Here is a 14,422-nt window from a genome sequence, read left to right on the forward strand (position 1 = left end):
CCATATGTAGAAATTGCTTTGATACATCCCACTCATAATGGATTCATCTGCTTGATGACAAGGAAGGGGAAATGTAAGCATTTATAGATGAATAACTCTTCTGGGCAAAGCTACCCAATGAGTAATTCCCAGGTTCCGTTTACAGGAGTCTGGCTAAACCAACTTCCTAGCTCTGTCCAGGGGTTATATATTATAAAGGAACCTGGCTGTTCTGGGCCTACACCAGAACTTTTCTTCTGTTAGAGAGAACTGGAATAAAAGTAAAGTCACTGCTGTGAAATATATTAATTTATTATATAGGTAAGAAAATAGAATAATGCACCCTACACTACAGCTCAGCTGTACAAATGTAGCTCCCTTATGCTGATAAGCAACTGTAGAATGTATTGTCTAACTAAAACACTGATATCACTGGTTACTAGGTTATTACACAATCCTGATTAGTAATACTGACTAGGTCATGAAGTAATACAGTTAGCAGCACATCTTCCTGATCACAAAGTTCTGACTAACCCGCCTTTGCTGAGGTAAGAACCCACTAGCTAATCCCCGACTATAGGAAATAAATCTCTGTAATCCTCACCGAGCTGACTCTAGGTGGTCTCTCAGATGAAGTGGACACAGGTTTTTCCCTTTAGACTCCAGCTGTTTTCCACAGCGAGTCCCCGTCTTAGGAAACAGCACAGGCTCTCTGCAGCATGCAGGATTACAGTCTCTCTGGCCGGTAGAGCTGAACCAACAGGTACTTTCTTCAGATGGTCAGTTCACAAGGTTGTGGACCACTTCAGGTCTCGCTGGTCTTCTTTTCAGCTACCCTTCTTCCAGTAGAACCAGACAAATTCTCCCTTTCTTCTTTTCTTTCTTCTTCTGTCTTTACTCTCTTTTCTCTGTCCTCTTTCTGTTCCCCGCTCTCTGGCCCCTGATTCCCAGGTGACCAGACCGCAACCAATCAGGATCTTGTCCAGCTCCTTCCCTGAGCAAGAAAAACCTTTTTGATCTTCCAGTTGTTACATTGTGGTATACATTCCTGTCTCTCATCAGACTTGCTGGCACCATGGCGTTACCCCCTGTAGCTCATCAGGGAGGTGCAAGGGTCAGGTAGCCCACTGCATATCCTTGAGTTTTTTCCAGACCTGCCAGTTATTTACCACAAGCAGAGCTCTGCCACAAACAGAAAGTTGAATCTGCTTGGTCACTGAAGTGCAGGGTCTTAGTTCACAGACTCCATCTTGACATAGTTGTATTCACAGGCAGAGACCAGCAGAGTGAGGCTCACAAGGAAATAGCCCTACACAAATTAGGTTCTTACCTTGGTAATTTTCTTTCCTTTAGTCATAGCAGATGAATCCATGAGCCCTCCCTCAGTGGTTCATTATGCGATTCATGTTACTTTTATGTTCAGTTTTTCCTGTAGATATGTTCCCTCATTGGGAGAAGTTGGAAAACAGTCTTCAGGATTTCTGTTCAGTTACAGGAGGATGAGTCCATTCCCTCCTTTGACTTATAGCTGCAGTTTTGGGGCGTTCATCCACTGTGAAGGAAAGTTCATGTTATTATGCTTTGTGGTGTAACACTGCTTTGGAAGCTTCAAATACTGAAGAGGCAGATGGAGCTAGCTGGCCATGAGGCACTATGGTTTTTCAGCGCTCTATCTCCCCCTGCTGGTTGATGGACACAACCCACTCGTAATGGATTCATTTGCTATGACTAAAGGAAAGAAAATTACCAAGGTAAGAACCTAATTTTCCCTTATATGCACTCCATTCATAATCAAACCCCCTGCTGAAAACAACATTTTTAAGAGAATTCACAGCACCTGTATGCACTTGCCATCTGCCATTTTTCCGCATAGTGTAATGGTCTCGCTTTCATGATGCTCACTGTCCGAGCATGTCTACTTCATCTGTTCTGGCACTTTCTGCCAATATTTTCTGTTTTCACTTAAGTCCTGCCACTGTCATGTGGGATCCTTTTCTTCCTCTGATATCCACTTTAGTTAATTTCTTGAGTTTTTTCATTGGCCCTTTCTTGTCTTTGCTAGGTCTAGGGTACCTGATTGGGTATTTTTCATTATTGTTGTTTGATTTCGCTGTGGCGTTTTTTTTTTGGACATCTGCCAAGAAATAGTACCCAGTGGCTCTAAGATGTGTTCCTTGTGCAACAGGATCATATCCATAATAGATACCCATTATTGCTGCCTGCAATGTCTGTGACCCAATCATGATCCTTCTCATCATCTTCTGTGTTCACAGATGTCAAAGAGAGGTAGTATTCATGGTCGTGAGAAATAGAAAAATAAATTTTTGGTGCCAATAAGTCTGGTACATCAATTTATGGAGAATGAAATGTTTTCTAACACTGATGATTCAGGATTAGGGATTCCATTACGTCCCAAGGATCAGTCTAGACAAATGAGTTGTGACCATCTGCCAGCAGGTGGAGATAGAGAACTCTAATGAGTTGTGCTTCATAAGCTCCTGTGCTTAGCAACCAAACCAGTGTTCTCTATCTCCAGCAGGTGGGATAGCAGCTCCTGTGTGCCTTAGTGACTTTGTGGCCTCCTGTCCTGCTTGCAGGTTCAGTTGAATTTGAGGTTGAGAATATCCTGTGCCTCAGGTATGAACCTACAACTTTAGCTCAGTCTTCCCTTCTTCTTTTCTCCTCTCTCTATCTTTAAAAAAAAAAAAAAAAAAGAAAAAAGAAAAGCAGCCACTGCGATTCTTTTTGAGAGCACTTGTGCTGTGGGAAGATTGTGTGGCTTCAGTGCCTTGGAGGCCAAGAGACTGGCTGTTTCTTTGAGTATATTTATTATTCTGTCTGTCTGAACCTATTAAATCTTGTGTGGGGGTAAGCTTTCGGCTACCGGTTCCTGCATACTTTGCTTTACTTCTGTGGACATGCTGCTTTTGCCTACTATGGCTGTCAGTACTCTGTCTCTGGGAGTTCAATCTGGCCCCGCTCCCTGGTCTTTGTACTTTTTGAAAGAGTGAAAAGTCTATTCACTTTTACCCGTTCTACACCACTCAGGATTTTGTAGACCTCAATCATATCCTCCCTCAGCCTTCTCTTTTCCAAGCTAAAGAGATCTAACCTCTTTAGCCTTTCCTCATATGAGAAAAGTTCCATTCTCTTTATCAGAAAGCAGATTTTGATTTAAGCTGAGGAGAGCACAGAGAAGTGTGACATCAGATAATAAGAATAGCCATTCTGGGTCAGACCAATGGTCCATCAAGATCAGTATCCTGTTTCCATGGCCAATCCAGGTCACAATTACCCCAGTTAACGCTACCTTCCCAGTGCTGTCAGGCTAAGGAGAATATGACAACTGTCATCTTGGTCACCCCAGAGTTTGGTAGTCCCTTCTCTAGTGGACAATTGACATCAATTTGATTCAGGGATTTTCATTCAAAATTCCTCCTTCCCAGAAACCACAGATGCTGCCAACCTTGGATAATGTGCTCATATAGATTGGCTTCACACCCAGGGACACCGGTCTGCTCAGGAGACCCAGCTTTAATTCAGTCTTCTGGAGCTGCAGGCAATTTGGAAAGCTCTAAAGGGTGTTAGAGATTGGCTGTTGAACCAAATTGTTGTAATCCAAACAGACAATCAGGTTGCCATGTACTACATGAACAAGCAGGGGGGTGGTACGGTATCCTACTCCTTTTCATGAAGCAGTCAGGATGTGGCAATGTTTTTTCAGCTGTGGACCCACAGCAGAGTAAGAAGATGGGCATGATAGGCTTGAACCCGTATGTGCGTGGTTGTGGTGGCGTGGAACTATTGGAGGGGCCAGGGGGGTATATAGCCCTTTCATATCACTGACGGGGAATCCGGATTTCTTGCCAGGTATGGACTCAATGAATGGCATTTTGTAGGTGGAAGGTAGAAGACTGCAGATATTTGGGAATCTAAAGGAGCTGGGTGGGACATCATTCATCTTCATCTCTGAAACGTGGATATGTGACTCCAAAGACCCAATTCTCTTAGACTTCTGCCCCCCGGCTTCAAAATTGTGCACTGGCCTAGACAGGGGAAAAGAGGTGGGAGACTTGCTTTGATTTATCACTCGGACCTCAGAGTTGAGTCTATAGTTGAATCCATGACGCCCTATCTTGAGATCGCTTCAATCAAGGTCCACAGCAGAACCCTTCACGATTGTCTATGTTGTATTCTGTTCTATAGACCCCCCCAAAATTGGGCTGACAGTCAGACCTATTTCATGGACTTTATCTCTACCTCCTGTACCAATTACTCTAACATCCTTATCCTTGGAGACCTGAACCTTCATTTAGAAAATCACCTCAATGCTTGTCAGTGCCTGAGTTTCCTCCAACTACTGGATTTTCAATATCTAGTTCTGCATCCGACGCACATAAAAGGCCACACCATTGATCTCTTTACTTACAAGTTCCTCAGTGATACTGTCCTCTGTTTGGCTAATACTAAATGGACTACCATCCTCTCCCCGTTGAACCTACCTCTTACTATTCAAGAAGGGAAGTCGACCAGAGATCATTTTGGGAACAAATTTATGGGTGTGACTGGCAAGCAAACGCTGTCTCCTTTGATTACCTTACGCGTGGGGATAACAGATGTGATTGCATCTTAGATGACCTGGCACCTTTGCAACTTAAATCCTCCCACCACTGCAAATCTAAAGCTTGATTTAATCAAGACCTGAAAGCACTAAAGCTACAAACTAGAAGGCTGGAAAGAGCTTGGATAAAGTAAAAAAGTCACCAGTCATTCACAGCTTGGAAGCATTTTCACCACAAATACAAATACGCAATAAAGCAAGCCAAAAGAACTTTCTTTCAGAAACGAATTCAAACATTTATAAAGGATGCTAGAAAGCTCTGCCGACAGTTGAATTCTCTCCTTGACACTTCCCCGGTTACTTCACCTTGTGATGGCATGCTGTCAGCGATTCAGTTGGCAAACTACTTCAGGGAAAAAATCCTAATACTTCGCAACTCGCTCCCTTTGTGCACCTCTAGCGTAGATGACGTCCTCATTGGCCTTACACCTCCACTTGGCCAACGCCCTGCACACCGCTATTGGACTACCTTTGCCACGGTCTCAACTGAGAAGGTCTCTCTAGCTATTTGCAAATTTTCTAAAACGCACTGCAAACTGGATAGCTGCCCAAATTATCTGCTGCAATCGGTGCCGGAGTGTTTTATTGCTGACTTCACGTCCTATCTGAACTTCATGCTCCAACAAGGACACTTCCCCTTGGAACATGGTAGTATTCTCCTTACGCCAATCTCTAAGGACCCGAAGTCCAAACCTAACACTATTACTAACTACCGCCCTGTTGCCACTATCCCTTTGCTAGTCAAGTCCATGGAAAGCATGGTCAATTCACAGCTCACTGATTATTTGGATAAATGTTCTATTCTCCATGCATCCCAATCCGGTTTCCGGTGTCACCACAGTACCGAAACAGTACTGGTCACACTCCTATCCAACTTTAGGAAAGAAATATCAATTGGGAAAAACATCTTACTTCTGCAATTTGATATGTCCAGCGCATTTGACATGGTTGACCATAACCACCTCCTCACTTTACTAGCTGAATTCGGCATTGGAGGTATTGTCTTGCAATGGTTTAGAGAATTTCTCTCATATCGATCGTATCATGTCAAAGTCCATTCTTCTATTTCGCGGCCTTGGAGATCTAACTGTGGAGTTCCTCAGGGATCCCCCCTTTCACCAACCCTATTCAACATTATGATGACCCCACTTGCTGCAGCTCTGTCCAACCATGGTCTGAACCCTTATATCTGTGCAGATGATGTAACTATCTACATTCCCTTGAGATGTTCCTTAGCTGAAATCTCTGATGCGATCAAGAACAGTTTTACCATCATGATCAATTGGGCGAACACATTTAAGTTCAAGTTTAACAAGGAAAAAACCCAATGCCTCATTCTCTCCTCCCAGTTTAATAAATCTATCCCAGGCACGATTACTGCGCTGGACTACTCCATCCCTAACGCAGTTAGTTTGAAGCTACTTGGTGTCATTCTGGATTCCCACTTGTCCCTCAACCTTCAAGTAACAGCTATTACGAAAAGAATGTTTCTCTCCATGCGGTCACTTAAATGCATAAAGCAGTTCCTTCCGTTTGACCTGTTCTGGACTCTTCTCCACTCTCTAGTCTTGAGCCATTTCGACTACAGCAATGGGATTTACACCGGATGCAAAGAACACACCCTGAAGAAACTGCAGATGGTTCAAAACACAGCGGCGAGATTACTATTTGGTAAATCTCGGTTTGAAACAGCAAAACCCCTTAGAGAGAAGCTCCACTGGCTCCCGATAAAAGAGCGTATCGAATTCAAAATCTGTGCTCTAACTCACAAGATCATATAGGGGGCGCACCAGCTTATATGTTCAGCCTGATTGACCTCCCTTTCAGAAATTCCAAAAAGCCGTCTCGTACTTATCTCAATCTCCACTATCCTAACTGCAGGAATCTAAGATACAAACTTCTCTTCGCCTCCTCTTTTTGCTTTGTGTGTCCTCGTTACTGGAATGCTCTACCTTCAACATTAAAGGAGACTGCTGACCACAATCTGTTCAAGAAAGCACTTAAGACTTATCTTTTTGATAGAACATACTCCTCTGTTGCTTAACTTCCTGCCGTCCCTCATTTGTATCTCCTGTTGTTTCCCCCCTTCCCCAGATGTTCCTTATTCTCTGTTTGACCTTGAGTTAGTATGATGTACTTTTCATAAATGAAATAGAGCCTGCCATGGTGGGACTATGTGGGATACAAATGTTCTAAATAAAATAACTAAATAAAGGACTAGTTTTGTCCCCACCCATCCCTTCCCAAGTTGAAGCTAGCTTATGACTTGACTAGGTTGTAATGGATGAGGTGAGTGGCATGAGGGTGAAAGAGGATTACAAAGTATACTTTTGAATCTCTTAATTCTGATAGTGATCTGACAATGATGTCAACATACATATGGCTGTTGGATGCTGCAGTCCACAGAGAACATCTGTTACAGGTATGCAACTTAATTTTTGCAAACCTTTGCTCACCAAGCATCTCCAGATGTTCTTTTCACTCTTGATACAAGTCTGTCATCTTTAATTGAAGTGACTTGTCTTCAGTCTTGAAATTCCAAAATGCACTAACATCCAATTTGTGAGAGGTATATTAACAACAGCATGTTTCTTTTTCTTTTGTCCTTTGTCTAATGCTGATCTTGTCTGCCCTGCTCTATTGTGTTCCTCTTCTGCATCTTACAGCAGGTTTAAAATAAAAGGTTATGAGCCCCATTCTAAGATAATTGAGTAGCTCCTCTCAGAACAACAAAACCCTTTTATTATTTGTAAAAATGTCTTTTAATTTAACGCAGCTCTTAAAATGTGCTGCTTTCAAAAATCCTTTGAAGCCTAGTGAATGATAGCCTGGTTGATCTTGTTACTTGCGTGTACCTTGTCTCTTTCTTCTTTGTTGTCTTTTAAATCTATTTAGCTCTGCTCTGTTTGGTATGATTGATTCCTATCCTATTTTGATTTGTAGCTCTTTTTCTTTCCAAAATCTCTTATTTATTATTCTGAATCACTTCGATCTGTGAACCAGTAAAAGTGGTATATCAATTTTAATAAACATAAATGCAGAGGCAGCTTTAAATCTGTGACAGCCAGCTCTACTAAAACACCTAAGCATGTGGGGCCCAATATTCATAAAGAATTATCTGGATAATGGCAGCTGTTGTCTTGATAATTCCCTTAGCTGGAGCTCGACATGGATATTCAGAAGTACTTTACAGATAGTGCTGCTGAATATTGTTATAAGGAGCCTCAGCACTATCCAGAAAGTGCCAGTATGGTGCAAGGGCAGACTGGCAGCTTATCCAGAGAGCAGTGATATTCAGATTGCCAACTGAATAACTCTCCGGATAAAGTTAGGTCAAGAAAAAAAAACCTGTCCTTTATGCGAATAGCTGTATAGATAGTCTGTTTATCAGTGGTGGCACTTGCCACTCACAATCTTGGATAGTAGTGCTAAACATCTGGATTGTCTTTAAACTCCATGGCCGCTATTTAAAAAAAATGCTCTCTGTGGTGTTTAAATTTTGACCTGGTAAATGCTGGAGAAAGCTTTTCCAGACTTCTGGCATCTGCTATTTGGAAACATTCCTGATCTGTGTGTTGTTTTATTTGAAAAGTAATTGGCTGTAAAAGTGCTTTTGCTGTATTTATTTAGACAATATAATTTGAATCTATAAATTGCTGGGTTATATTTGTTTCATTTTTCTTTCTTAATTCCCCCCCCCCCCTTTTTTTTTTAATCAATAATTTCTTCCTGCTTTGAACTTCTAGGCCTGGGATCTGGTACCATTAGCCTTCATTTTACAACTACCTGGGGATTTTACCTCTGTTTTATAAACCCAGCTCAAGTATACCTGATCTGGTGTATGTTTTGGCAGTCTTCTACAGGGGACCATGCTTCAGGACTCCCTCTGGAACTTGCAACTTGGGCCCTAAATCAGGTGTCACCCTTGAGTAATAACCCTGACTCCCTGAACAACATCCCTAGCTACAGCTACCTCAAGGAAGAAAAGATCTAACTTGGGGGTTGCACTGAGAACCTACTGCATGAGAATGCACAACACCACCATTAAACCACCTACCTGGCCCTAATTACATTTATTATTAACCTTTAGTCATCTATTTGCAATTCAAATAATATACACTGATTCTATATTGTGTGGAGTGGGAATAACCTAATGGTTAGTTTAGTGGTCTGAAACAAGGAGGCTGGATTTGATTCCCACTGCAGCAACTTATGACTCTGGGCAAGTCATTTAACCCTCCTTTGCTCCAGTTACAAAATAAGTACTTACATAATAACATAGTAGATGACGGCAGAAAAAGACCTGCATGGTCAATCTAGTCTGCCCAAGATAAACTCATATCTTGAATTTGTACCTGTCTTTTTCAGGGCACAGACCGTATAAGTCTGCCCAGCAGTATTTCCCGCCTCCCAACCACCAGTCCCGTCTCTCATCACCGGCTCTGGTACAGACCGTATAAGTCTGCCCTCCCCTATCCTAGCCTCCCAACCACCAACCCCTCTTCCCCCCACCTACTTGTATATACTATGTAAACTGCTTTGATCATAAGTATAGAAAGGCGGTATATCAAATCCCATCCCCTTTCCTATGTGTATAGTGAAACAAATTGACTGATTTATCCCATATGTGCACTAATATATCCCATCTGTGCATTATTTGGGGCAGTGTACCTCATTACATTTTTGTTTTAGCACCTTATCTCCTGCTGGTCCTTATTCTGTTAGTTTTATTCTCCGAGGACAAGCAGGCTTATAGATTCTCACAAGTGTGTGACGCCAACCTATGTCGTCCAGTCCAGGACTTACGAATAGCATAAGTAGAGCTTTGCAGAGCACAAGGCATACTCCACAGTGCATGTGCGAGTTTCTTCCCATCTGCTGTGAGAAAAAGAGCTTTTTTGTCCCTTTTCTTCCTTTGTGTTCCCATTTGTGGAACCCCCCTTTTTAAATATTTTCCTTTAGTTTCTAGTTTATTTTGCCCAGTTTTAAGTTTTCTTTCTTTTTTGACGTCATTCAGCTGCTTTTAGGCCTTGACTTCAGCTGGGGTTTTTCACTTCATTTATGCTGTGCCTTGCCCCTTTTCAGGCACCATCACTTCATTTAATTTAGCCAAGGAAGTTTTTCCTTCTGTGTCCATGAAGGTTTCCAGTGGCTTTAAGTGTTGTACCCGGTGCAGTCGGATGATCTCTGGGAAAGACGCCCATTCTTGGTCTCTTCAGTGCCTCGGGCCTGACCATAGCCCTACTAACTGTGCTCTCTGCCTTCGTATGAAGAAGAGGACCCAGGATTCCAGAGAGGCTCAACAATAGAGGATTTTTGGAGCCAAGTTCGGTTCCTCGGCAACAGCATCAACTTTGAGCATTGCACCGGCATCAGGAGCATGGTAAGCATGGCTACTGCTAAACACTGGGAGCAGTGAAGCATCGAGTTGGTCTCCAGCTGCCTTGAGGCCTCCTGCTGTGCAGGGTCCCTGGGACCCTTCATTGTCGGACCTGACCCTGAGACGACATGTGGATTTGGCGTTGTCCTTGTCGGCATTGAGAAACCTCAATAACAAACTTCAGGCGAAGGTCAAGAAGCATTGCCATTAATTGCCCTCGACACATGGTGCTGGGAGCTCCAGGGTGTCTAAGGTTTCTGCACCCGAGAAGTGTCAGTTCTGGGAGGACCACTCCCCCTCCATACAGGAGGTGCTGATGCGTCGGTCTCCCAGCTGTCAAGACCCAGCTCCCACATAGACCCCGGCAGCTCTGCAACTTGCACCTGACCAGGCACCCCAGTCTTTTCCTATGTCAGCCCTCAATAAGTGCATCCAGACCTTGCTCCTTGAGCTGCTGGATGGCCTTCTGCAATGGTGTGCATGGCATTGGAGGTGCTTGCAATTACACTGCCTCCTGTTGCACTCCCTCCAACACCGCATACTGTCCCGGTTTCAATTGCCACTCAAGCCAGCACTCCCTTGATGTTAGTGGAGGAAGCTTCGTCGGAGTTGAGGCAGGAGCTGACTTCTCTGTGCAGTTCTCGAGGACATGGTTGCACCATGTCGAGGCAGGTTCGGTCTCAACACTCCCATCAAGAGGTATTGTCTGACACTGAAGATGGACGCTCATGGGATTCAGAGGAGGATCCAAGATACTTTTCCTCAGATGAGTCCTGTTGAATTCCCTCTGATCCCTCCTCTCCTCCTGAAAGGAGAAAGTCTCTGGAGAGCCTTTCATTCCCTTCTTTTGTTGAAGAAATGGTTGATGCCATTCCATTTCCTATGGAGGTGGAGGGAGAGCCCAGGGCCAAGATGCTCAAAGTCCTAGACTACACGTCTCCTCCTATGGAGGCTGTAACTGTCCCTCTCCATGAGGTACTCCAGGAAGTCCTCATTAGGAATTGGGAGTCCCTCTGTCGGTCCTAGGTCCATGCCCAAGAAGATCGACACCCAGTATTGGATCCACAGTATACCTGGTTTTTGATAAGCCTTAGTTGCTTCACAATTCCATGGTGGTGGAATCCACTCTCAAAAGAGCCAGGCGTTCCAGGGACTATGCCTCAGCACCCCCAGGTAGAGAAGCTAGAACCCTGGATTCTTTTGGGAGAGAGATGTTCCAGGCTTCAATGCTCATCTCCCGAATACAATCTTACCAGCTCTTCATGAGTGTCTACTTGCGAAACTCGGTGCGCAAGTTGATGGACCTGGCTAAGACACTTCCTCCAGAGCAGGCCGAGTCACTTTGCAAGTTGGTCAAGCAGCAGAAGGCATGTCAAAAGTTCTTGGCCAGGGACATTTACGACACTTTTGATGTGGATTCAGGATCTCTGCGCAGATTATAGCAATGCACAGACTCTCATGGCTGTATGTTTCTGACTTGGACCATTCTGTTCAGCAGAGGTTGGCAGATGCCCCATGCTGAGGTGGGGGTGGGGGGAGGGAGGAGAATAACCTTTTTGGAGACCAAATCAAAAACATACTTATACTATCTCTTCTCTCTCCCGTTGAGTGCTTTATTCATTTACCTTCTTGGCTAGGAGGACTTTCGGCAAGCCGAGAAAGAGTCCATATTACTATCAGAGACATAGGTATTGTCGCGTCTCTCGCGCTTGCCGCGCTCTCGAGGACCTTGGTATACCTTCAGGCTTCTTCCCCGGGAGCGCGGGGTTTGTGAGTCCATAGGCCACTACCGTGGAGCGGCAGTGGCAGGCAAGATCACCTTCCAGGTGGAGATGGGACAACCCTGGACAGGAACCCCGGACTGGAGTTCTACACAGGGATACTCGGAACTGGAACGCACCGGACGGGTGCGCACTGGAGTGGGGCCCACTGGACACACTGGAGTGGCCCCACTGGACTGGAACATACAGGAGTGAAACCCGCTGGACTGGAACACACTGGAGCGGAACCCGCGGAACTGGAACACCCTGGACCTAGGCTTCACCTACACTTGACTGCCTTTCCCCGAGGGTTGAGCCCTCAGGTTCTGGCAGCCGGTAGGACTTACAGGAACAGCAGGAATGAAGATCCAGGAGTGCCCCCTGGCACCTAGGCGAAGGCAAAGCAGACAAGCAGGGACGATCCGGGTTCTGGCAGTCGGCAGGATTCAACACAATGACTAGTAAACTGTACCCAGGCTAATAGGAACGCTATCCCCAGGCAACCAGTCACACACAGGCACATACACAGAGCAAACTCAGGAGACTTGGAAAAGCTATACACCAGCTAACAACTAAGCTGTGCCCAAGCTAACAAGTCATGCACTGGAAACAAACACCCAACACTAGCAAAGCTATGCACAGGCTACAAGCCAGACGGTGCCTAAGCTGGCTAGTCTACACCAGGAACCAACCCAGAGAACTAGCAGAGCTATGCACAGGCTACAAGCCAGACGGTGCCTAAGCTGGCTAGTCTACACCAGGAACCAACCCAGAGAACTAGCAGAGCTATGCACAGGCTACAAGCCAGACGGTGCCTAAGCTGGCTAGTCTACACTAGGAACAATCACAGTCTCGGGATAGTGACTAGCAAGGGCGGCTAGTCTAACATTAGGAATCAAACACAGTCTTGGGATAGTGGCTAGCAAGGGCGGCTAGTCTAGCATTAGGAACAAACACAGTCTTGGGATAGTGGCTAGCAAGGGCGGCTAGTCTAACATTAGGAGCAAACACCGTCTTGGGATAGTGGCTAGCAAGGGCGGCTAGTCTAACATTAGGAACAAACACAGTCTTGGGATAGTGGCTAGCAAGGGCGGCTAGTCTAACATTAGGAGCAAACACCGTCTTGGGATAGTGGCTAGCAAGGGCGGCTAGTCTAACATTAGGAACAAACACAGTCTTGGGATAGTGGCTAGCAAGGGTGGCTAGTCTAACACTAGGAACAAACACAGAGAACTAGCAGAGCTATGCACAGGCTACAAGCCAGACGGTGCCTAAGCTAGCTAGTCATGCACTGGAAACAAACACAGAGCACTAGCAAAGCTATACACAGGCTACAAGCCAGATGGTGCCTAAGCTAGCTAGTCATGCACTGGAAACAAACACAGAGCACTAGCAAAGCTATACACAGGCTACAAGCCAAACGGTGCCTAAGCTAGCTAGTCATGCACTGGAAACAAACACAGAGAACTAGCAGAGCTAAGCACAGGCTACAAGCCAGACGGTGCCTAAGCTAGCTAGTCTAAACAAACATAGAAACTCACACAGAGCAAACACTGAAACTGTGTACAGAGCACTCTATACACCAGGACCTTTAGATGAGATGCAAAGGCCAGGACTGTAGTCTCCAAGTGACTAATAAAGCCCATCAACACCAGAGCCACAGCTGCAGCAATCACCTTGTGACCAAACAGAGGCTTGACACTCAGAGCAGTCAGCCCATAGGAAGGAACAGCGGGAGCCATCTTGGATACTGGCAAAGAGGAGGAGGCGGCAGCCATCTTGGAAGAGGCAAAGCCCACACAGGTGAGGTTCAGTAAGGCAATCAGCACACAGAGCCAGAGAGAACCTAAGACAGACACAGACACAGAGACAAGCAGAAGCCAGCACAGACACTGACTCCCAGAAACAGGGTAAGTCTGAGGGTTGTCACGGCCACAGACGGGACAGGTATGACCCCTCGGCTTGCCGACCTTCTCAGGCTCAACCCCAACATACTCGTTCACGTCAACAGGTGCGTCTAAGGCCCCTGCTGCTCCCCAGACAAAGCAAGGGATGAGCTTTTAACTGTCTCCCGCAGAGCGTAGCCGCAATAAAAGTGTCCGTCCCAGACGACTTGCTGGTTGGGGGGAGGCTGAAACTTTTCCAAGAAAGGTGTGACCCCTTATAACCTCCGACCAATAGGTTTTTCAAATAGTCCATCTCAGATACTCACTCAATTAATATCTAAAACCTCCAAACTGTCCACCGAGAACTCATTCGTTCAGCTCTCATCATAGGCAGGTACTTGCAGAAGAACTCTCAACCCATGCGGTCGAGCCCGTACCACTAGGGGAAGAAGGGTGGGGATTCTATTCCAGTTTGTATATAGTTTCAGGTTAATCTGAGTTATGTCCTCGCCTTTGCGTGGCCCAATTGACCAATATTTGTTGTTTTTTGTGAGCCTGGATGCTAGGGATTCCCCACATGTGAGAATCTATAAGCCTGCTTGTCCTCGGAGAAAGCAAAGATACTTAACCTGTAGCAAACATTCTCCGAGGACAGCAGACCTTATATTGTCACAATCCCTCCCACCTCCCCTTGGAGTTATCTCCTTTCTTATTTTTACTTTTTTGTTGTAGTGTAAAACTGAGGAGACCACGTTCTTGCGGCAGGCGGGAAGGCACTTCTGCATGAGCGGTGGAT

The 14,422-nt window shown here is 45.2% G+C and overlaps 1 protein-coding gene across 1 annotated transcript in view; it reads left to right on the top strand.

The window, feature by feature from the left end:
* The window catches only part of CIT (citron rho-interacting serine/threonine kinase), a 1,023,678-nt gene that overhangs the window by 424,174 nt on the left and 585,082 nt on the right, over positions 1–14,422 (top strand).

Source organism: Microcaecilia unicolor, chromosome 11 (assembly GCF_901765095.1).
Source record: "Microcaecilia unicolor chromosome 11, aMicUni1.1, whole genome shotgun sequence".
Lineage (NCBI taxonomy): Eukaryota > Metazoa > Chordata > Amphibia > Gymnophiona > Siphonopidae > Microcaecilia > Microcaecilia unicolor.